Source organism: Schistocerca serialis, chromosome 7 (genome assembly GCF_023864345.2).
Source record: "Schistocerca serialis cubense isolate TAMUIC-IGC-003099 chromosome 7, iqSchSeri2.2, whole genome shotgun sequence".
Lineage (NCBI taxonomy): Eukaryota > Metazoa > Arthropoda > Insecta > Orthoptera > Acrididae > Schistocerca > Schistocerca serialis.
In genome coordinates, this window is record NC_064644.1 from 602,385,777 (window position 1) to 602,408,548 (window position 22,772).

Here is a 22,772-nt window from a genome sequence, read left to right on the forward strand (position 1 = left end):
AAAATGGTTTTCGCTGTTGTAATAAAGTTATCCGCAGTCAGCTGCGTTCTCGGAACCGAAACTCGGCAGCAGCGGCAGATCAAAGCGACGACAAGGGAGCCGCCTCTTTCCAGTGTGGGGGCTCGGTGTGCTGCAGAGAAGCGGCCCTTAAACTTATCACAGCTCCGAAATGGCTGATTAAAAGTACAGACTACTTTCAGGAAAGATTCTGGCCACTGAACTGCAATATGTACACCGCATGCAGTCGCGATACCACCATCAAGCGGCTTCAAACAACTTTGGCCGATAATTTCCAAAAAAGGAAAAGATTACACTTCGACGTCGATAAGCGCGAAAGTCACAAAAAATGTTGCGCTCAGATTTACACGAAAATACAGCTGACTTTTTTAGATACTTAAAGTTGTTCTTTTGTATGGTAGTCAAGTTAAAAAATCATGTTACAACATGAGTGTAGTAAACAATATGCCGCTTGAACACTTCAAGCGTTGGACTCTATTGTTACAAAGGACACTACATTCATTTGGTTTCTGATAGTGCCGAACAATGTCTGATAAGTGGAAACTGGAAATAATACACAAAAACTCGAAGAAGACAGGATTGATACGCAGAATTTGGCATTGATTTACGATGTAGGTGTAACTATGATCCGTGATATTAGAAAAAACAAAGACAAAATAATTCAATTGGTTAGCAGTTATGCCTCATCTACGGGTTTGTCAAAGCGGCAGCCTATGAAAACATATACATACCCAGAGCTGAAGCTGAAGCCATGATGGTATGGTTTCAGCAGAAAAGACCGAGGGAACAGAAGTATCTGGTCCAGAATGAGCCGAACAGGCCCAGTTTCTCTTCAAAACCTTGGGGATTGAAGGAGATATTAATGCATCTCCGGTTGGCGAACAAGATCTAAACAGCGTTATGGTATCTGGGAGATTGCCGTCCGAGGAGAAAAGTTTTGTAATGATTTCCAGGAGTTTACTGCGCGAAAAAATTTAAAGCTGCAACAAATATACAACGCGGAAGAAACCAGGGTGTCTTGGAAGTGTTTACGAACAAAGACTTTACTTTTAGAGCCAGAGCGTTGTGCGCCTAGTTATAAATCAAGTAAGCAAAGAATAACTGTGTTGTATTGTGTTGTGCTAATGGTACGGGTTAACATAAAGTTAAGCATCGTATAATAGCTAAAGCTAAACCACCGCCTTGTTTCAAAGGAAAAGAAATACACACTTTACCTGTCCTCTATTTTCACCAGAAAGGGGCCTGGATGGACCGCACAGTATTTCAAACATGGTTCCATAATTGTGTTGTCCCACAGGTACAAGGACATTTAACGTTGGTCTAACTGCAAGGGCTGCACTGTTACTGGACAAAACACCGTCACATCCGAGTGAACTTGTTCTGAAATCGTATGACGGGATGATATTTGTAAAAGATTTACCCTCTAATTGACAGCGTTAATTCAGCCAATGGATCAGGGCGTCATTGCAGGCAAGAAGAAAAACTTATTGAGGATGGGAGCAAACATTTTGGAAACAGTTCATTGTGCTAGAGCCAATTTATTAAGACGTGGCGTAAGGTGAAGCAATCAACCACAGCCAAGCCACAGAAAACAGTGAAATCGATGATTCCATTGACTGCTCATTAGAATTACATAAGGCATGCATCAGCAGTTCAATGGGTCGAAGGGTTACTGGACTGCCTGGAACAGCAAGAAGATGCTGCCCTTTATGACATGCTGGTATCGCGTAAAATATGTAGTGCGACATGTAAAAGACAAGCTACCTCACTGAGACAGAAATCAATTCAAGACTCTTGTTTCAAACGGGTGTAGTGTATTGTGAAATTGGCTTCCACTCTGTTCTTCGTAAGTACTATATTCTCACACATTAATACAATGAATAATGTAGAATTTATTACCAAGACGTTATTGCGTTTTAATGAATTCCTGTTTTTGAACAACTCTAATACATTACCGTGTACTTTATTTGTGTGTTATCCGCGGAATTCTATTATCCGCAGTTTTCCGCGGATAATCGAGAGTGCACTTTAAATGAAATTTGTTGGTTTCATTTAACCCTAGCCAAGACTGTCACTTTTACCCAACGCCACCTCCAGCCGCCACCTCCAGCTAGCTAATGTCTCCATGCTCTGCTCTAAAACCTCTGTTTACAGAGTAAGTCCACACTCACAAGGGGACCAAAGGGCAGTTGGCTTTTTGGAATCGTTTGCATTTACGGTACTTGAAATTGGGAAATCAAATGTTAATCTCCCAGTACAGTTCAATGAAACTCCTTAAATTCTCGAGAAAATTGACTTTGAATTCATCGAACCGTCGTTAATACGCTAAAGTCCATGTGGTAGAGAGCTTTCCTACAAGGCGCGGCTTTTAGGTTCGATTCCTCGCTGCTGCAAATTCTTAAGGAGACGGTACTTTTTCTTTTGTAAAATGCAGCACCTGTTTGTTCCATGCGCCTGTTTCTTCAGTACATATTTTACAGTTTTGTGGTTTAATACAAAATACTTTATAAACAGTCAAACATCAAAACTGCACTCTTCTCTAATGAACTGACCGAATAAAGTGGATAGTGGTTACCATATTAGACTCGCATTTGCAAGAACAACGCTTGAAACCCGCATCCGGCAATCCTGATTTAGGTTCCCCGTGATTTCCCTAAATCGCTTCAGGCAAATGTCAGGATGGTTCCTTTGAAAGGGTGTGGCCGATTTCCATCTCCATCCTTCTCTAATCCTTGTGCTCTGTCTGTAATGACGTCACAGTCGACAGGACGTTAAACACTAATCTCTCCCTTCTCCTTTGCTTCACTGAACATAAATTATGAAATTTCTACACTATTGGTTGGCGAGCAGGGGACGTGCGGGGGTGGGGTGGGTGTATTCGTCGCCAGATGCTGATGATTTGATCCCTGGAACATCATGGTATATGTGTGAATTACAGTCGATCCTTGCCCCAAGAAAGCACAAACGCAGCAACTGTGTTGGTTGTGCTTTAGACCAGGGGCACATATGATAATATCATGCAAACTGCACTCCATTTGGTGTGAAGGAGGGGTGCTCGGTGTAAGAATGCATCCTGATTACAACATGCATGCAAATTCCAATCCATTAGTCGCCGAGCGAGGCTGCTTAGGGTTGGTGGGGCGTAGGGATAGTCCCTCTCCTCCTCTCCCCCTCTCCTTCTTGAGCTTGGCACATGGCTGGATGTTATAATTCCTGGAAATGCTTTAGCAATATGGAAATGCTGTTGATGGTATGTCCATACACAGTTGTCTCAGCTGTAATATGACACCACAGATAACAGAGCACAATGCTCATGTGAGCACATTCTCCACCAGATTGCCCAGTGTCACACTACTTGCAACAATGCGGCCCATAAGACATGGAATGTTATTATCGTCTTCCGAAAATACCAAATTTTTTCATGGTTCAGCCACATGAGTAAACTACAACAAAATAAATATCTTAAGAAGGTACTGTTAACGACAAAGCTATAGCTAATGACCAATTCATGCCGTACAGAAGTAATGAAACCTAAAGACAGTTATGAAGCACAAGTTCTTTTGTCACAGGGCAGATTCGTTTTATCTGGAGCACAGACGTCTGCCTTCGTAAGACATCAAAGGAGATAGAATGGCTGAGTTTCGTACCCAGCAACAATGGCACAATCAGAAATGGGAACAGAGTTCGCATTTCCGCATTATGAGGAGCATACAGCTTTTTTTTAAAACTTTGAACGTCAAGAAAATTTCGTCAAATGCACCAAGACCGCAAACTCTGCAAAACAATTCGCTGGTCGTTTTGCTTCAACCTACCAGACAACACATAAAATGCTCGCATATTTCTTTTGCTTGCCAAAGAGGCCAGTGACTGAGTAGACGGATGTCAAAACTCCTTTCTAAAGCTCTTGGTGACTTACCTTCTTCCTACAATAACAGCGAAACAAACTTCCAAAAAACTTCTTAAAATATTCTCACGCTTTTTATGGTTGAGCCCGTGTCCACTTTTCTGGAAATCATCTCATCTTAGTGTTACCTCGAGCTTAACACGTGTCGTCATTAATTCCAGTAAATTACTATTTCGTTTTCTTCAGTACCTAGTCCACTGTGCAGCCAAACTACCGTTTCGGCATGAACATCCAGTAATCACTAATTTAACATCCAGTAATATTCACGTGCGCCTCTGAAGTACGAAACGCTATTCAAAGAGCGTCCTTCTACTGGTGCACCAAATCTTGTATTCAACAACGGTAAGGCCACCGTACGGTGCATGGCGGAGGGTACCTTTCAGCGGAGGGAACTTTTACCACTACTATACTAGTCATCTCTTTCCTGTTCCACTCGCAAATGGAGCGAGCGAAAACCGACTTGAACAGTGAAAATTTACTTTCAAAATCTTTTCTTAAAGAATTTACTTTATTTACTAGCGATTCATCAAGAACATTAACACACAATGTGAGCGTGGAAGTAGTTTCCAAGGAATAACTGATGGAAACAAATTAAATTTCAACTAATGGAAATTTTATTCATAAAAGTCTTTTCAGAAACAGATTTAAAATTTATAAGCAGAAAAGCACCCTCGAAATATCAAGTTACAATTTAACAAATGTGAATTTTATTCCTAAAAGCTTTTTCAAAACAGTTTGAAAATTATAAGCAGAAAAGCACCATCGAAATACCAAGTTACAATTATTCAGAGGCAGAATATTTTTTTTTTTGTTACAATAGGAGCTTTTGGGCTGAGAAACTTCCGCCCCCTTTCAACACGGCCGTAGTCACGACCGCTCACAACGACCTCTGAAAAACTACACTGGTGCAAATCTGCAACACACCAGATTACTTTGAACTAAAATTTTTAACAACTCACACAAACACATTAACTATGCTCCCCGTAAGAGGGATGGAAATGGTAGAAACACTCACACTAAGAAGTTATTTTCTACCAAAAGTGCAATTTCTTTTAAAGAACTCCTACGGTGGAAGGGTGGCAACTTTATAAAAATGACTATTTAAATAAAACCCATGAAATTCAGGCTTACATAAAGTGTACAACATGCTCTACATTACACATATACCGGGTCGCAAGATGATAGGCAAGATAAAAACATATTTCAGGAATTCGGCCTTTACCTTAAGCAATAAATTCGTTAACACAGAATCAGACAAACATGACAGAGGCAGCTCTTAACTTATGGCAGATTGACATGGGGTGGGGGTTACTTAACAACCTGAACCGCAGATTGCTCTAAACCTCCCTAATTCCACAAGGTTGACTGCTGTTGCTCTCGTGTCGGCCGCGAAGCCACTACGCCTCGCCATACGGCGCGACCACTGGGCTCACGTGGCGACCTCACATGCGCCGACGCTCCAGGCGGACAAGTCATCTTGTGTCCCAGTGCGCGACCGATCAACTGATCAATCCAACCGCCAATGCCCATTGCGTGAGCAAACTCGAGCAGACTGGCGGCCTAACACATACTAGCACTCCGGACGACAGACAGACACTAACCGCCTCACCAATGTGGACGAGAGACAGACCCAGACTAATTTGGCTGACCAACTGACCAGACTCGCTGAGGACTGACCTCCACTGGCTCACCAACTGCCTCCGACTAACTGACCGACTACGGAGCTCATAGTGCCCCTTAAATCCACGTGAACAGGCAACTTTTCCCCTTTCCCACCAGAGGGAGACACCACAGCTGCGATTGCCACAGCGGCGCCACTGCCAGAAACTGCTTCACACTACGTGCCACGGTGCGCTCTTCAAAACAGCAAATTTTACTACGGCTCACTATCTATGTATCTCCGTACGATCCCCAGTTTCTCTTATCTTGTCTTCGCGGTCCTTACGCGAAATATACAATTGGGGTGTGAGGGTGGGAGGGAGGAGAGTCGAATCTTTGTGCAGTCAGCCATAAATTCCGATTCTCTGAATTTTCTCAACAGCGTTTCATGAAAAGAACATCGTCTTCCCTACAGAGATTCCCATTTCAGATCTGCGCAATACTCGCATATTGAACAAATCTAGCAGCTCGGAATTGCTTCAATGTCTTCCTTTAATGCGACCTGGTAGGGATTCCGAGCAGTACCTAAGAATGGGCCGTATTTGCATTTTATACGCCATCTCCTTTACAGGTGAGCCACATTTTCCCAAAATTCTCCCATTAAAACAAACTATCATTTCGCCTTCACTACTACCGACCTCCCGTGCACATTCCATTTCATATCACCTTTGCAACATTACGCCTAGATATTTAATCCACGTTACTGTGTCAAGCAGCACACCACTTATATTGTATTCGAACACTACAGCGTTATTTTTCGTAATCATTTGTGTTTAGTTACGTTATTCTACACTCATTACACCAAATGGAAATTCCTTCTGTAGTCTCCTTCATTCACATACTGTTGTGTACATAGTTCTGCTTGGTCAGCGCATACACAACTTGCCCACTAGAGCGCGCCCCGCTAAGCACAACAGCGCAGGCGCAGCGCTCGTCCGTTTCCGCACAACGAGGTGGCGCTGCCATAGAGACGGACCAAATTCTGCTTCTGCCGATCCGTGTATTGATGTGTAACGCAGCCAATGAGATTGCTGCTAATGTAGAACCTTTTCTCCTCGCGGACCACACTCGCACAGTGATACATGAACGTGCGAGGTATTATAATGAGTGTACAGACCTCTCATAGTCAGTCTGCACTTGTCTGCACCAGTCTGTACCAGCCTGCATTAGTCTGTACCAGTCTGTAACAGTTCTACATTTGACTGTACCAGTCTATAGTCAAGTTACAGTCTGCACCTAATAAGATTATCATATTCCTGTACATAGCCATAAAGATAAATGAATAGACACTTTTGGCAAGTATCAGAGATATATGTGAGAATAAGATTAACATACCAGTACCAAAGGAACTTCAGATTGTCAATTGTAAATAGCATCCAAGCTAAGTAATTTTTATGCTTGTTATTATTTTAATAAATGTGTGTGAAAATTAATCAAGTTCTTTTTAAAGCTGGTCACCGTCAATCTGCTACTCTAAGCATGCAAGTGGCATTTCTATCGTATGACCTAACAGCAAAAGATAAACACGCCACGATAAGACCACGAGACATATTGCTGACGCCTACTTCGTTGGAGCGACAAGTCAAATAATCTGATGGTGTGTGTACTGAAGGTCTTACAGTACGCACACCACACATACCGAGGACACTTTCCTGCAGAACACAGGGTCATCACCAAAGAGTCGCAAATTGCTGCCCATCCCATCCATTAGATCGCTTATGTGTATAGGGAATAAGTGCGGTCTTATCACACTTCCATGGGGTACTCTTGACGATTCCGTAGTCTATGATGAACACTTGCCATCTATAACTCAGCCTTTGTGCCATTCACACATCTGGAAATCCATTTATTATGCTCGAACCTTGGCTAACATCCTGCAGTGGGCCGCTGTGAGAAATGCTTTTCCGAAAAAAATACCCATTACTATCCTGTCACGACCCGCACAATTTGAGAAATACATTTCATTTGTTGACACCCCAAACTGCTTCCGTACTTCCAAATTTTTGATTCCAATGTCGCAAACAGCAGCTACAATCCGTAGCTGAGGTACTCACGGATCTTTTATCGTTCTTTTTAGGAGCTCATTAGTCATTGTGACGTCGAAATCGTAATGTTTTGGCTGCTGCCACGCCGCCAATATTCTGTGGGCAATCATCAGCTGAAGTATCACGTCATCAGATATCATTTACATGACTAGCTTCAGTTTTTCGAAGGTTAGAACATACATCTCTTAGAAAGTTTTAGACAGTTTTCTTCCACCTCCAATTAAGCTGCCTCGTCCATGTTTGGAGCGTTGAACGGCAGGCTAAATGATACGTTCGTCTCCTCAAATAATTGTACGCTTTGATGTCTCAACGTAGATTACGAAAATTGTGTTACAATTGTTACACGTCAAACTAGACGCCAATTTCACCTGTAATTCGTGTTACAATAATGGCAAACATTTTAGAAATTCCGATGGATGTTTTCGATGCCTTCCGCCTTATTTGATCTCACGTCTTTCAAAGCTTTGTTAAACTCACTGTATCCGCTATATCCTCCATATCAGCTCCCATTCCTTCTTCCTTCACGTTACCAGACAGTTCCTCTCACTCGTGGAGGGCTTCACAGTAATCATTCTAGCTGCCCGCTCTTTTTTTGACCTCCCAGTGAATTTTCAATGTTGCATTTTAAGGCGATGTTTTCTGCCTTCTACTGAAGACAGCTTGTTTCTAATTATTGAGCTCACAGTTGTTCAGTATGTCTAAATGAAGACTTTGCGAGCCGGCCGTGGTAGCCGAGCGGTTCTAGGCGCTTCAGTCTGGAACTGCGTGACCGCTACGGTCGCAGGTTCGAATCCTGCCTCGGGCATGGATGTGTGTTGTGTTCTTAGGTTAGTTCCAGGGGACTGATGACCTCAGATGTTAAGTCCCATAGTGCTCAGAGCCATTTGAACCATCTGAAGACTTTGCACTCAGTACATTCCAGTACACGCCAGAAAACATCGCCTTAAAATGCAACATTGAAAATTCACTGGGAGGTCAAAAAAAGAGCGGGCAGCTAGAATGATTACTGTGAAGCCCTCCACGAGTGAGAGGAACTGTCTAGTAACGTGAAGGAAGAAGGAATGGGAGCTGATATGGAGGATATAGCGGATACAGTGAGTTTAACAAAGCTTTGAAAGATGTGAGATCAAATAAGGCGGAAGGCATCGAAAACATCCATCGGAATTTTTAAAACCATTGGGGGAAGTTTCAACCAAACGGCTATTCAAGTTGGTTTCTGAAATCTATGAGACTGGATATACACCATCGGACTTTCGGAAAAAAGTCATTCACATGACCCCGAAGGTACTAGTAGTAAGAGCAAAGAAGTGCGAGGACTATCATACAATCAGTTTAACGGCGCATGCGTTAGCGTTATTGATAATCATAATATACACGAGAATGGAAAAGAAAACTGAGAATCTCTTGGATGATGATCAAAATGCTCTAGAAAAGATAAAAGCGCCAGAGAAAACGTTCTGACATAGCAGTTGATAATAGAATCAAGACTTAAAGAAACGTGATAGGATCTGTCGACCTAGAAGAAGTATTCGATGATGTAAAATGGAGCAAGACGTTAGAAATTGTGAAGAAATTTCATGTGTGCTGTAGGAAAATCCGGGTAATTACAGCATGCACAAGACCCGAGAGGGAATGATAAGAAGGGAAGGCTAAAATAAGCGCTCGGATTAAAAAGAATATCATTCTGTTCAATCTTACTTCGAAGAAGCAATGACGGAAATAAGGCCTTAATTCACATTGAAAGGGGGTCAACAGTAAAATTCGCTGACACTGTTATCCTCACTTAAGGTAAAAATAAATTCAAGAACCTGTTGAATGGAATGAACAGTCTAACTCGTACAGAATATGGACTGAGGACAGAACGAAGTCAGGCGAAAATAATCAGGAGCAGCAGAAATAAGATTACCTAAATCTCTACATTAAAAATGGTGACTAAGCAGTAGATGAACTGAAGGAATTCTGCGACCTTCGAAGCAAAATAACACTTGACGGACGATTCAAAGAGGACATACAAATCCTATTAGCACTAGCCCTAGCTAAAAGAAGTCTACAAGAATCAAACATCGGCCTTAATATGAGAAAATACATTTCAAACACAGCATTCTACGAAAGTGAATCATAGACTGTGACAAAATCGGAAATGAAGAAAGTCGTAACATTTGAGATTGGTGCTAAGGAAGGATGTTGAAAATTTGGTGGTCGGATAGGAACAGGAATCAAGAGGTTCTCCGCAGGATCGATGACGAAAGAAACATATGGAGAACACTGACAAGAGGAAGGGAGAGCATGATAAGATATCTGTAAACAGATTAGAGAACTGTAGAGGGTAAAAAACTGTAGGGGAAGACAACGATTGGAATACATCCAACAGCTAATCGAGGAGGTTGCTTGCAAGAACTGCTCTAGATTGAAAAGTTGGCACAGGCTAGAAAATCGTGACGAGCCGCATCAAACCTGTCAGAAGATTAATAGAAAAGATAGTCCCTCGATAAGTTAAAATGGTATTCACGTTGATCCATTATAAACGATAAATACATCCAACTGTGAAAGTTGGGGAAAACAGCTATGTAAAGTTCAGGTATTTTCAGCAGTCTCATCCTGTTTTTAACCATCTTATCATACAGCACTTCCAGCTCAACTAATTAGAAGACTAGTTGTTTTAAAATATGCAAGAGGTAAAAGGTGTAATTTTTTATAATCCATACGAATAATATACCGAGGAAAATCATCACGGCCAGCCCTAAGGCTGCAGTCACTGTGGATCGCGACGACGACTGGCATCAGGTCAAGACAGCCGAGGGTCTCAGGTCAGTATGCCAGTACGTTCGCGGCCGCAATCCAGTCCATCTCATCGTTCCAACTTACTGACTTCGGACGACAATAGGCGAAATTCAAAACAAAGGAATTAAAGAATTATCTGCGAGGCGGCATTGTTTTGTACAATGGGGAAAGTTGAAAATGTGTGCCGGACCAGGATTCGAACTCGTGTTTGTTACTTAATAGGCAGATGTGCTGACCACTAAGCCATCCAGACACAGTGGTCGTCACACCTACACGGGCTACCCTAGCACGCTTCCCGTCAGACCCAAATTCTCAGCTTATCCACACACTTCTGATGTAGTGCCCACTATACTCATCACTCGCGGATTTCCTGCTATTTCCGTAAGTGTTCGAGCTGCGCGTAATCCTCGCCTTAATTATATGTGTGGTGTCTATTCTTTCAGACATGTGCTAGGGTAACTTGTGCAGCTGTGATGACCACTGTGTGCGGATGACGTAATGGTCAGGGGACCTACGTAGTAGTCAGGAGACTCGGGTTCTAATCCCGTTTTGGCACAAATTTTCAAATTTCCCCATTAATAAAAATCAATGCCCACTGACAGCTAATGTCTTTAATTCCTCTGCGTTGTGATTCAAGGCGAGGACCGTGTTAAGTGCAAAGAATGACAGCAGAAGCTCGATACGACAACAACAGGTTATATGGGATTCTAGTCCGATGAGATGATAGTACTAAGAAACATGTTTGTTTCAACTCCAATAGTTCAGCCCGACGGCACATAACGTTTGCCTCTGATAAATGGTCTTATTGAAACTGCACTGGTGTCCAAAATTCAAGTATTAAAGGAAAATTTTGTCAGGTTGTAGTTATTTTGCAACTAAACATTATAAGCAGGTGATGGTAAAGTACAAACAAAGTAAAGAATACAGACTGTAAACAAACTGCAACATGCATAATAGTAAACAAAAATGTTCTTCACTTTTTCCAACTTAACGGATTTGCACACACATTCCGACAGCTGGTCGATGTGCTGAGTATGGGGCGTGACCACATCTGGCAGCAATACACGCCTGACAACGATGAGACATGCTTTGAATGATGTCATCAATCTCACGTCGAGGCAATAGCTACCATTCTGCCTGCAGAGCTCCTCACAAGTCTTGGAGAGTGGCTGGTGAATGCTTACGTCATGCAGCCCGTCTCTCTAATGCTTCACAGACGGGCTCTATGGTATTCAGATTGGGGGAACGAGCAAGCCACGTCATCCGTACAACATCTTCCGTTTCCCAAGAAAACATCTATGCTCTACGAAGTTGAGCATTATTGTCCATCAGTACAAAGTCTGGGCCCACAGCACATAGCAATAATCGCACATGAGGTCCCGAAATCTCTTCACGATACCTGACAGCAATTAAACCTTGCTGATTCACGCGTACTATTTCATGAAGAGCTGTTCGAATGGTCTGCATAATCCTTTCCCACACCATTAGTGCTTCTCCTCGATATCAGTTTCTTTCCACAACGTTTGGGTCCCTAAATTATGTTCCACGTTCCCTCCAGATTCGAATCCATTGAGAATAACTCTCGAGACCAAATCGAGACTCATCTGTGAAAAGAACATTGGCCCACCGTTCGACCATCCAGTTGGCATGTTGACGTCTCCACTCCAGACTTCCCCTTCTGTGAAAACGTGTACGAGGTAAACATACAGCAGGTCTCCGACAAAAAAGGCCACTCTGCTGAAGCCTCCTGTACACCGTTTGCCTGAATACAACATACCCAGTGGATGCTGCGATGTCAGATGCCAGTTGCTCTGCGGTATTAAGACGGTACTCTCATGCCCTTACAGCCAAATAATGGTCCTCTCTTGATGTCACACATGGCCGGCCCTGCACTTGTTTTCGGGACACATTTTCAGCCTCTATAACCTTTTGCCACATCCAAGAAACAACAAGACAATTCACTTGTGACTGTTCTGTTCCCATTCTTCCTATGACCCTCCACCACAGAGAGTGTGGCAGGCCTCTTGTACAGACTGGACTGTCAGTGTACACAGCAATTGTGGATGTGGGACTACCCGGCAAACACAATCTCGTTTGATAGGTGTTCTGATATCATTGGCGCGGTTGTCCGATGAGTGGAATGCAATCTTCCATTTCCCACCGATCGTACGAACATCTGTTGACAATTTGTATAATTATATCGTGAATTAGACACAGGACGGAGCAATAGCAGTTTTTCGCTTTAATTTTGGTCACCAGTGTACATGATGCTTTTGAATTACAGCACCTAGAGGTGGCTCAGGAAGTCTTAAGTGCTACGGTAAAGAAAAATGAACTTTCTCTACGCGACGAAAGGGTCACCATGACAGTTGAGGAAAGTACCGGTGATACTGATCCAGACACCAATAGCTCTTCAATAAAAAAATGATGATGATTATCGGCACTTGACAATGAAAAACAAAAGATCAGTCTATCTGCACATCATATTTCTCGAAACACATAAATACAAAGTCGATGAGGAGCAACCCCTCTTTTCAGATTTGCTAATCAAGTGAGAACGTCTGTAGTCATCGCATACTGATCGTCATTAATTTTTATCGTCGGTAGAAGCGTCGGCTTATCCATCATGATATACACTTGAGTATTCACAGATGTAAATCAAGCGTCTCAGAATGCTAACAAGGGAACCTCCCCATCGCACCCGCCCCCCCCCCCCCCCCCCCCAGATTTAGTTATAAGTTGGTACAGTGGATAGGCCTTGAAAAACTGAACACAGATCAATCGAGAAAACAGGAAGAAGTTGTGTGGAACTATGAAAAAAATAAGCAAAATATACAAATTGAGTAGTCGATGTGTAGCATAAGTCATATCAAGGGCAATAAGAAAATAGGAGCGTCGTGGTCTCGTGGTTAGCGTATGGAACTGCGAGACGAGAGGACCTTGGTTCGAGTCTTCCCTCCAGAAAAATTTTAACTTTTTTATTTTCTAGCAATTGACGTGTGTCAATTATCAAAGTTCAGGCACTCACACAATCAACTTCGCTCTCGAAAATTCCAGGACATGTTCAGATTTGCTTGGACATATGCAGGATTTGACGGTCTACACACGGAAAAAATTGGAAAACGTTAAAAACATATGTTTTGACAGAGCACAGGGAAAACTGTGTGACTGTGAAACTGTTGCATTCATTTGTTGCAGTTTATGTGACAAACTTTTATGTTTTCATCACTTTTTTGGGAGTTATTATCACGTTCAGAAGAAAACCTAAATCGGGCAAGGTAGAAGAATCTTTTTACCCATTCGCCAAGTGTACAAGTTAGGTGGGTCGACATCATATTCCCGTCATGTGACGCACATGCCGTCACCAGTGTCGTATAGAATATATCAGACGTGTTTTCCTGTGGGGGAATCGGTTGACCTATGACCTTGCGATCAAATGTTCTCGGTTCCCATTGGAGAGGAACGTACTTTCGTCTACTAATCGCACGGTTTTGCGGTGCGGTCGCAAAACACAGACATTAAACTTATTACAGTGAACAGAGACGTCAATGAACGAACTGACAGATCATAACTTTGCGAAAATAAATAAAGTAAGATTTTCACCCGAGGGAAGACTTGAACCAAGGACCTCTCGTTCTGCAGTTGTTCACGCTAACCACGGGACCACGGCGCTCGTGAACTGACCCTGTGCTTGATATTGCTTATCTTGCACATGGACTACCCAGTTTGTATATTTTATTTATTTTTTCCATAGTTCCACACAACTTCTTCCTGTTCTCTCGATTGATCTGTGTTCAGTTTTTCAAGGCCTGTCCACTGTGCCAACTTATAACTAAATCTGAGGGGGGTGCGATGGGGAGGTTCCCTTGTAAGAGCTACCCAACAACCTAGCAACTCAGAGCTCAGATTGTACAATTACTCAATAGTTGACTTGTGACTTTTCATACATTTGTAGTTTGACCTAACGAATTACAATTTTCTTTTAATTTATGGTAAGTAATTTCATAAATTTCTTTTCTATTTATATATCTTCACGTATAATAAATGTTGTATTTATGGCTGGACTTCTTTCTTAAATAACTAAAGTGCTATATTGTAGTTAGATACGATTTCAGTTTTAAGGAAAACAATGTTGTCATTGCTGTCTCTACCTCATACATTGTCACTCAGTAACAGTTCTTCTTTAATGATACCTAATATCACTGTGAAAATGCTACTAAACGAAGCTAATTGTATTCACTCATCATATTCTGATAGCAGATTTTTCTGCCCTGATGCGTATCATGAACTTAGATTGACTAGTTGGGGCGTTTCTATCACTCTGAAAATGCTACTAAACGAAGCTAACTGTATTCACTCATCATATTCTGACAGCAGATTTTTCTGCACTGATGCATATCATGAACTTAGATTGACTAGTTGGGGCGTTTCTTATACCTTCAAGAATGTACCCAAACGTCTCTATATTCATACGGTAGTAGTCCTTGCATTTATCGGGGCAATTTCGTAAAGGCCGGCATGCTTCAAAAAAACTTATCTGCAGATCTATCGTCTTAAGCTGTTACACTTGTAGCTTTTTTCTGAGTCTCTTATTGAGAAGAATGTTCTCCTGCAGAAGCCAACACAAAAATCATCCTCAGAGTCACTCATGTTACCCCCACAAGACAACTGCACCGATCGGGCGTTAACAGAGGCCAGTGTTGGTGTTTATGGCGTACGACGTCAGACGACATCGGCTGACATCATCGCTCTATGTTGGATCGGGAGAAACACGGATCCAATGCAGGTGTAGCCTTAGGCTGCAGAATAGAAGTTTGGTCGTACTGCGGTCCAATGTAGTCACGAATTTTTATTTTTTCCTTATCCTCCATCGAATACTCATACGATGAATCGTAGATCGCCACTGGAAGTCCTCGAAACACAGCAAACGGGTCTCTGCAATGTACACTAACGAGCGAGCGTCCGCATGTAGTATGGAAGTTAACCGGTCCGCAATCCGGCACGTAGAAAACCAGGCGGTCCCTGCACATTCCCTGAACAGGTGTCACAGCTGTTACCTGTTGTCGCCCAGAAGCAATAAAAACACAGTGTACATTGCCTGAAGCAGGAATAGTCTGGTACCGCTTCATTGCGATACGCGCCTGAATGTATTGATAAATAAACGCTTGTTTCGTCACTCTTACATTTCGCCTCAAATGTACCAATATGATTATGATTAATATTACTTTGACTTTGATAAAGATGTGAAGCAAGGGGATAGTCTCTCCACTGTCGTATTCAATATAGCCCTGCATAGTGTAGTAAATAAAATCAACAAAAGAGGCACCATATTTATGAAAACTAGCCAGATGTGTGCATGCGCTGATGACATTGCTATAGTAGGAAGAAATACCAATACACTCCTAGAAACATACCGGGCAATGGAAACAGAAGCCTTAAAAATTGGCCTCATAGTAAATGAAAACAAAACAAAATATATGGTAATGTCACAATCTGAGGCCAGAAGAACCCCTAAAAACCTAAACTTCAATGGGAAATGCTTCAATGGAGTGTCCTCTTTTAACTACTTGGGAGCCCTAATAACAAATGATAACAGTATTGGAAAGGCTGTAAGGGAAAGAATACAAGCAGGAAACAGAGCTTACTTTGAAAATATGCAACTTTTCAAAAATAGCCTTGTTACAAGAAAAACTAAACTGCTAATATATAATTCCCTAGTCCGCCCAGTTATCACATACGGCTCAGAGGTATGGACGTTGACAGAACACGATAAAAATGCACTAAGAACCATTGAGCAGAAAATACTACGCAAAATCTATGGGCCAATAAGGGAGGAAGAAGGCTGGAGAATACGCTACAATGCCGAATTACAAGAGTTAATACAAGGCAGGGACATAATGAAAGTTATGAAACCACAGCGAATACGATGGCTAGGACACTTGGAGAGAATGGCAAAGGATAGAATTCCAAAGAAAATGATGAAAGGTATGATCCATTCAGTTAGGTGAAAAGGGAGACCTAGAAGAAGATGGATCGACGAGGTAATAATGGATCTTACCAGTATGGGAGTCCGGGGGTGGAAAAGAGTAGCAAATAACCGAGAAGTATGGAGGAAGATTGTTGAAGAAGCCAAGGTTCACCAAGGGCTGTAGCGCTACTGAAGAAGAAGAAGTTTACTGTTTCTTCCCGAATAGAAACGATTAGTTTTAGCTGTACAGGTGCTTGATGAAATTTAGGAAAAAATGAAGAAATCAGAACTCAGTGCAGGAAGACTTGTAGTTTGCTTGCTATCTTACACTATTGCGTTAATGCCGAAGCTCGTTGGCTTGGGGCCTCGCATGGTATGTAACAAGCTCGTAAAACTTTGAACCTCGATTTATCGAATTCGCTTGAAAGTCGCATCGTACTGGAACAGCATTTGTTACAACTAATTATGTATTACAGTCATGGGAAAGATGAGCGAAGCTGGTCATTATTTGGATGTCACTTGCCTTGTCAGTATACACGGCACTTAATTTGCAGTACGTTATTTGTATCTAGCCTGGATACTTCGTGATGTATGCCCACAGATTGGTACGGTTTGCATACCCTATAATGATAGCAACTATCCACAAGCAAATCAATTTATTAGATCGTACAACCAGGGCCGTTCCGAGAACTTTTTTCCACACAAGCGACACATCATTTGGCGCCCCGCTCCCGTCCCTCCCCTCCCGATTCCTCCGACGTTAGTTGTCTTACTTGGAGTTTTATTCATCTCACTCATGTAATGAGGTAGCAGTGATGCTTCTCATGCTAGATTCGCTTACTGACGACAGCACTAATTTAATACGACCATTCGTCAGTGAAATGGGGGATGATGAAAATATTTGCACCAAACTATGATTCACACGAGATTTTTTATTCATTTGTCTATGAACATTACAGAAAAAAATTCGTTATTATAGGCAGGGTGTCTCTCTTGAAAGTGTCAGACACATTTCTGTGGCGTCTCGACAGATATTTACAATTTCGTTCTTGCACAAATACCGATCATTCTCATTTGTTTCATGAGACGCCATATTTCCAACAGAAAAAGTCGGTTTGTTTTCCGTTAGGAATAAAACAGCCTTCATAACGGAATTTTACGCACCCACTAGTTAAAGTGATCTCAAATTAGTCTGAAGCGACCAACAATAGCGTAGGTTGCCTTAGTACACTACTGGCCATAAAAATTACTACACCAAGAATAAATCCAGATCATAAACGGGTATTCATTCGACAAATATATTATACTAGAACTGACATGTTATTACATTTTCACGCAATTTGGATGCATAGATCCTGAGAAGTCAGTACCCAGAACAACCACCTCTGGCCGTAATAACGGCCTTGATACGCCTGGGCATTGAGTCAAACAGAGCTTGGATGGCGTGTACAGGTACAGCTGCCTATGCAGCTTCAACACGATACCACAGTTCATCAAGAGTATTGACTGGCGTATTGGGACGAGCCAGTTGCTGGGCCACCATTCACTAGATGTTTTCAATTGGTGAGAGATCTGGAGAATGTGCTGGCCAGGGCAGCAGTCGAACATTTTCTGTATTCAGCATTATGCTGCTGAAATGTAGGGTTTCGCAGAGATCGAATGATGGGTAGAGCCATGTAACGTCCACTGTTCAAAGTGCCGTCAATGCGAACAAGAGTTGTCCGAGACGTGTAACCAATGACATTCCATACCATCACGCCGGATGATACGCCAGTATGGAGATGACGAATACACGCTTCCAATGTGCGTTCACCGCGATGTCGCCAAACACGGATGCAACCATCATGATCCTGTAAACAGAACCTGGATTCTTCCGAAAAAACGACGTTTTGCCATTCGTGCACCCAGGTTCGTCGTTGAGTACACCATCACAGGCGCTCCTGTCTGTGATGCAGCGTCAAGGGTAACCGCAGCCATGGTCTCCGAGCTGATAGTCCATGCTGCTGGAAACGTCGTCGAACCGTTCGTGCAGATGGTTGTTGTCTTGCAAACGTCCCCATCTGCTGACTCAGGGATCGAGACGTAACTGCACGATCCGTTACAGCCATGCGATAAGATGGTCATATCGATTCCTAGTGATACGAGGCCGTTGGGATGCAGCACGGCGTTCCGTTTTACCCTCCTGAACCCACCGATTCCATATTCTGCAAACAGTCATTTGATCTCGACCAACGCGAGCAGCAATGTCGTGATACGATAAATCGCAATCGCGATAGGCCTTCAATCCGACCTTTATCAAAGTCGGAAAGGTGATGGTACGCATTTCTCCTCCTTACACGAGGCATCACAACAACTTTTCACCAGGCAAGGCCGGTCAACTGCTGTTTGCGTATGAGAAATCGGTTGGAAACTTTCCTCATGTCATTACGTTGTAGGTGTCGCCACCGGCGCCAACCTTGTGTGAATGCTCTGAAAAGCTAATCATTTGCATATCACAGCATCTTCCTCCTGTCGGTTAAATTTCGCGTCTGTAGCACGCCATCTTCGTTTATAGCAATTTTAATGGTCATTAGTGTAACTACACAGTTAGTGCCGCTCTTTCGCTGTTACGAAATGGGGCAAGGTCCGAGATCACCGCTGTGATGGCGTCAAAACTGTTTATCGACGTGCGATTCGGAACGCGCAACATTTCTCCCACTGCATCTCACGTCGATATGAACGAGGGGACCATGGGGCAATGCCCCATAGTATCTGTCCCACCAAAGGTATCGCACAGGTTGGACAGTGTTGACACTGTACAATTCTTCGTTGATTGGATATGGTTCTATTAACCTATTTATACCAAGTGGCTTTGGCGTGTGGTGAGAGGTAACGAACGGAGATGTTCTGCAACGCTTTCTTCCGATGATGTTTTTGTTCCTGTGTGAAGTCAAGCGCCAGCACGGCAGTCGGGAGCGAAAGATTCAAAATGGTTCAAATGGCTCTGAGCACTATGGGACTTACATCTGAGGTCATCAGTCCCCTAGAACTTAGAACTACTTAAACCTAACTAACCTACGCACATCACACAACACCCACTCATCACGACGAACCCGGGAATCGAACCCGGGAACCCGGACGCGGGAAGCGAGAACGCCACCGTACGACCACGAGTTGCGGACTGGGAGCGAAAGAGCAGAGAGGGCTGTGAGAGGACGTCAGCCCATTGCACGCTGACCGACCGCTTTCCAGGACGACAACGCGACGGCAGCGATCTCTATGCGAAGAGAACACAAGCGCCGCTGCCGACTGGCCGCGGTCCCAATTCTACAGCAGCTCATTACTTGTATTGGAATCGTTATACTGAAGGACATTGGTTATATGGCATGTCGCCCCTTGCTTGCCACACATCTGTGTATTTCTCAAAGTTAAGTATTTTAATTGTTCATTTTGCAATAAAACTCATTAATACGATTTGTTTGTATTGTTGTTATCCGAGAAAGCAGGTTTCCTAGACACCTCATATTGGACGAGTAGGAAGGATTCAACATATTTTGGGTCCGAATATCGTGCTTGCTACTCGTCGCCTTGCCCCCTGGCGGTCTCGTAGAGCCTCTTTTCCGTTCAGGTGCGTAGTCGTCAATATTCCTGCAGTACGTAGCTCTTCTGCATGAAGAGATGCTGCACTAATGTTAACACGAAAGGGTCGTCGACGGGTCGACTGGAGCTACCTGTGGAGACGATTGGTACTCCCCGAACAGTGCAGCCGTGGGACGGTTTGGATGATTTCCACACACGGTAATTTTTCTTTGGACCGAGAGTGTAACGCGTCTAGCCAACAGGTCGGGTAGTCGTCGCCCCCCCCCCCCCCCCATTCGCAGCGTGAATGTTGCCTGGGATGCTTCAAAAATCATACAATAAATAGATTGCTTCATGGCCTTGCTTATTTTCTTCGGCACGTTAAAAATTTGTGCTAAAAATCAGGACTTGACAAGAGGAAGACGATCAGTTGGACATTTTGTTCCAGTGCGAGATTCCTATTGAAATCATTTTCGCCATAATCCTAATGGGGATCACAAAAAACTTCAATTATATGTTGTCGTTTTCTGCAATCACGGTCGTTCAGTCTGCCGGCCGGCGATTCGTATGGGGATCAGATCCGCCTCACCCTGATCAATGTACGACACTGACGCTCGCGGACACATTCGTAATATGGTGTGTGCTGCATCGATGGCCTCCATGTTATCAAACAAGTCGAGGTCATCAGCGCGCACGACTGACGGCCCGCGCGTCGCCAGTCAGCACGCCTCGGCACGGGGAATTCAGTTTGCGCAGCAGAGGATCCAAGGCGACCGCCAAGAGCCCCGTGGAAAATGGATAACCAGAGCTTTGGACATTTACTGAGTCCGACAGCATTCCGTTAATCATCGTGCTTGACTCTCACTTCGATAACAGATCCATGGCTGCATTAGGAAACGGTACCAAAACCAAACTTTTACGTAATCTTATTCAAGTAATTATGACTGACTCCGCCGAACGGTTTGGCAAAGTCTACGGATATCAGCACTAGAAGTGCTCGGGTAGTTGTGCCATTAGCCGCTGGCAACGGGTCTGTAGTTAGCATTCGGTAGAGTGATTCACCATAAGTTTCCTATTTACCGTTTACATGTGTCTTTCAGCAGTAGAACTATGAATCTTTTGTGAAGGCTGTGGCAATTCGTATGCCAAGTACTTCACTGACGAGCTCTGTCGTCGTTGCGCCCAACGTGTCCCCGAATAGAAAAAAAAAAAATAGCTCTGAGCACTATGGGACTTAACATCTGTGGTCATCAGTGCCCTAAAACTTAGAACTACTTAAACCTAATGACATCACACACATCCATGCCCGAGGGCAGGATTCGAATCTGCGACCGTAGCGGTCACGCGGTTCCAGATTGAAGCGCCTAGAACCGCACAGCCACACCGGTCGGCCCAGAATTGCACATAGACGTCAGAGTGTAGGTTGTCCGTCCCTTACGCCTTTCCTCAAGCGTTGCTTCTGATACCACCACAAACTTAGATCTTCCGTGAAGAATTCGTAGAGATTTGCCTTTCTGTTCTGGTGAGAATGGTTTGGACTCCTTGTGCGAAGCTGTTCACGACTATGCAATTCATTCCCTTCTGCTTAACGTGTTAGTAAAATATGCATCTGCTTCCGACAACATCGCGACCTGGGTGGTAAGATGTTCATCATTTTCTCCTTTAAGTCCGTCTAGACGGCGCTTGTTTTGCCTCATAGTATGGTAAGCGGATGATTCTGCCCCGCAGATACTGCCGACTGATTTACTCCAAATCATTGTGTCTTCTGTCTGAGCTTTGAGTTCCACAAGAAGTTTCGCCTTGATGCGTTCTACTTATGACAAAAATTAGGATAAGCCTCTGAGATCGATTGTACGGCATGCTTTAACCATTTCAGTTGTAATTCCATGGTAGCATTTCGCCAAAATACTTTCTGTGCACCATAAATTTTCGGGGTCGACCTGAAATTTGGTTTCGCGCTTGTGACCACCAGTGTACGGCGCTCTGGAGGTTAGTGCGTTCGTCAAGAGACTAATTCCAGGTGTGCTGGAGTTCAAACTCAAGTGTTGCGTTCTGCAGAAGTTGGGTATTTAGCCTCCAAAATTCCGCTTCTGTTTCACCAGTTGCAGTTTTACTCGGTACGCGTATGCAGGGTGATCAGAAGATGCGAGAGGTTGTACCTCAGTGCTCACTATAGCAGTTGCACGTTCTCTTTTCATGCATATGCGGTGAATTCCACTACGCCCTGTGGCATAGTAATGAGTGAACTACGTGTGAAGGGGTTGGAGCTAAGTGTGTATTTAAGTAAAGCCGTCTATTAACGTCTGTTGTGCGCTTCCGCGTCGTCCGTGACGGGATTAAAGACGCCTCCCAATACTGTGACGCAGTCGTGATCGTGTAGCAGAAGTAACAAACTGACTATGACTGCGACTGTTCTTCGTTTTCGAAGGAGAATGAACGTCAACAAACAACACGTCTTCCACAGTACAGGCTATGCCACCTCCATTCGGCAATCTGGAGGAATTTTTAAAATCTAACGTTTGGCTGATTAAAACAGCGGTCTCTCGCTGTGATTCTGGCTCGAGATTTAAAAGAGTCTTAAACCGTGTTAGGTACTCGACTTCAGCGCTACTAACTTCTTGTAAATGAGCTACATCTACTTTATGTCCATTATAATTATCCGGGCTGTTATGCCGTGGTCGGTTGATGAATTCTGTGTCAATTCCCGAAGTTTCGTCCCCGTCTGCGGAGGACATCTTAAGGGGGTCCGTAGCTTGATGGAAGGTCCAACACACCCACTGGCTCGCTACTGACTGCCGCTAAATTCAGTGTCCGCGCGCTCCCGCGCCGAGGCGTGACA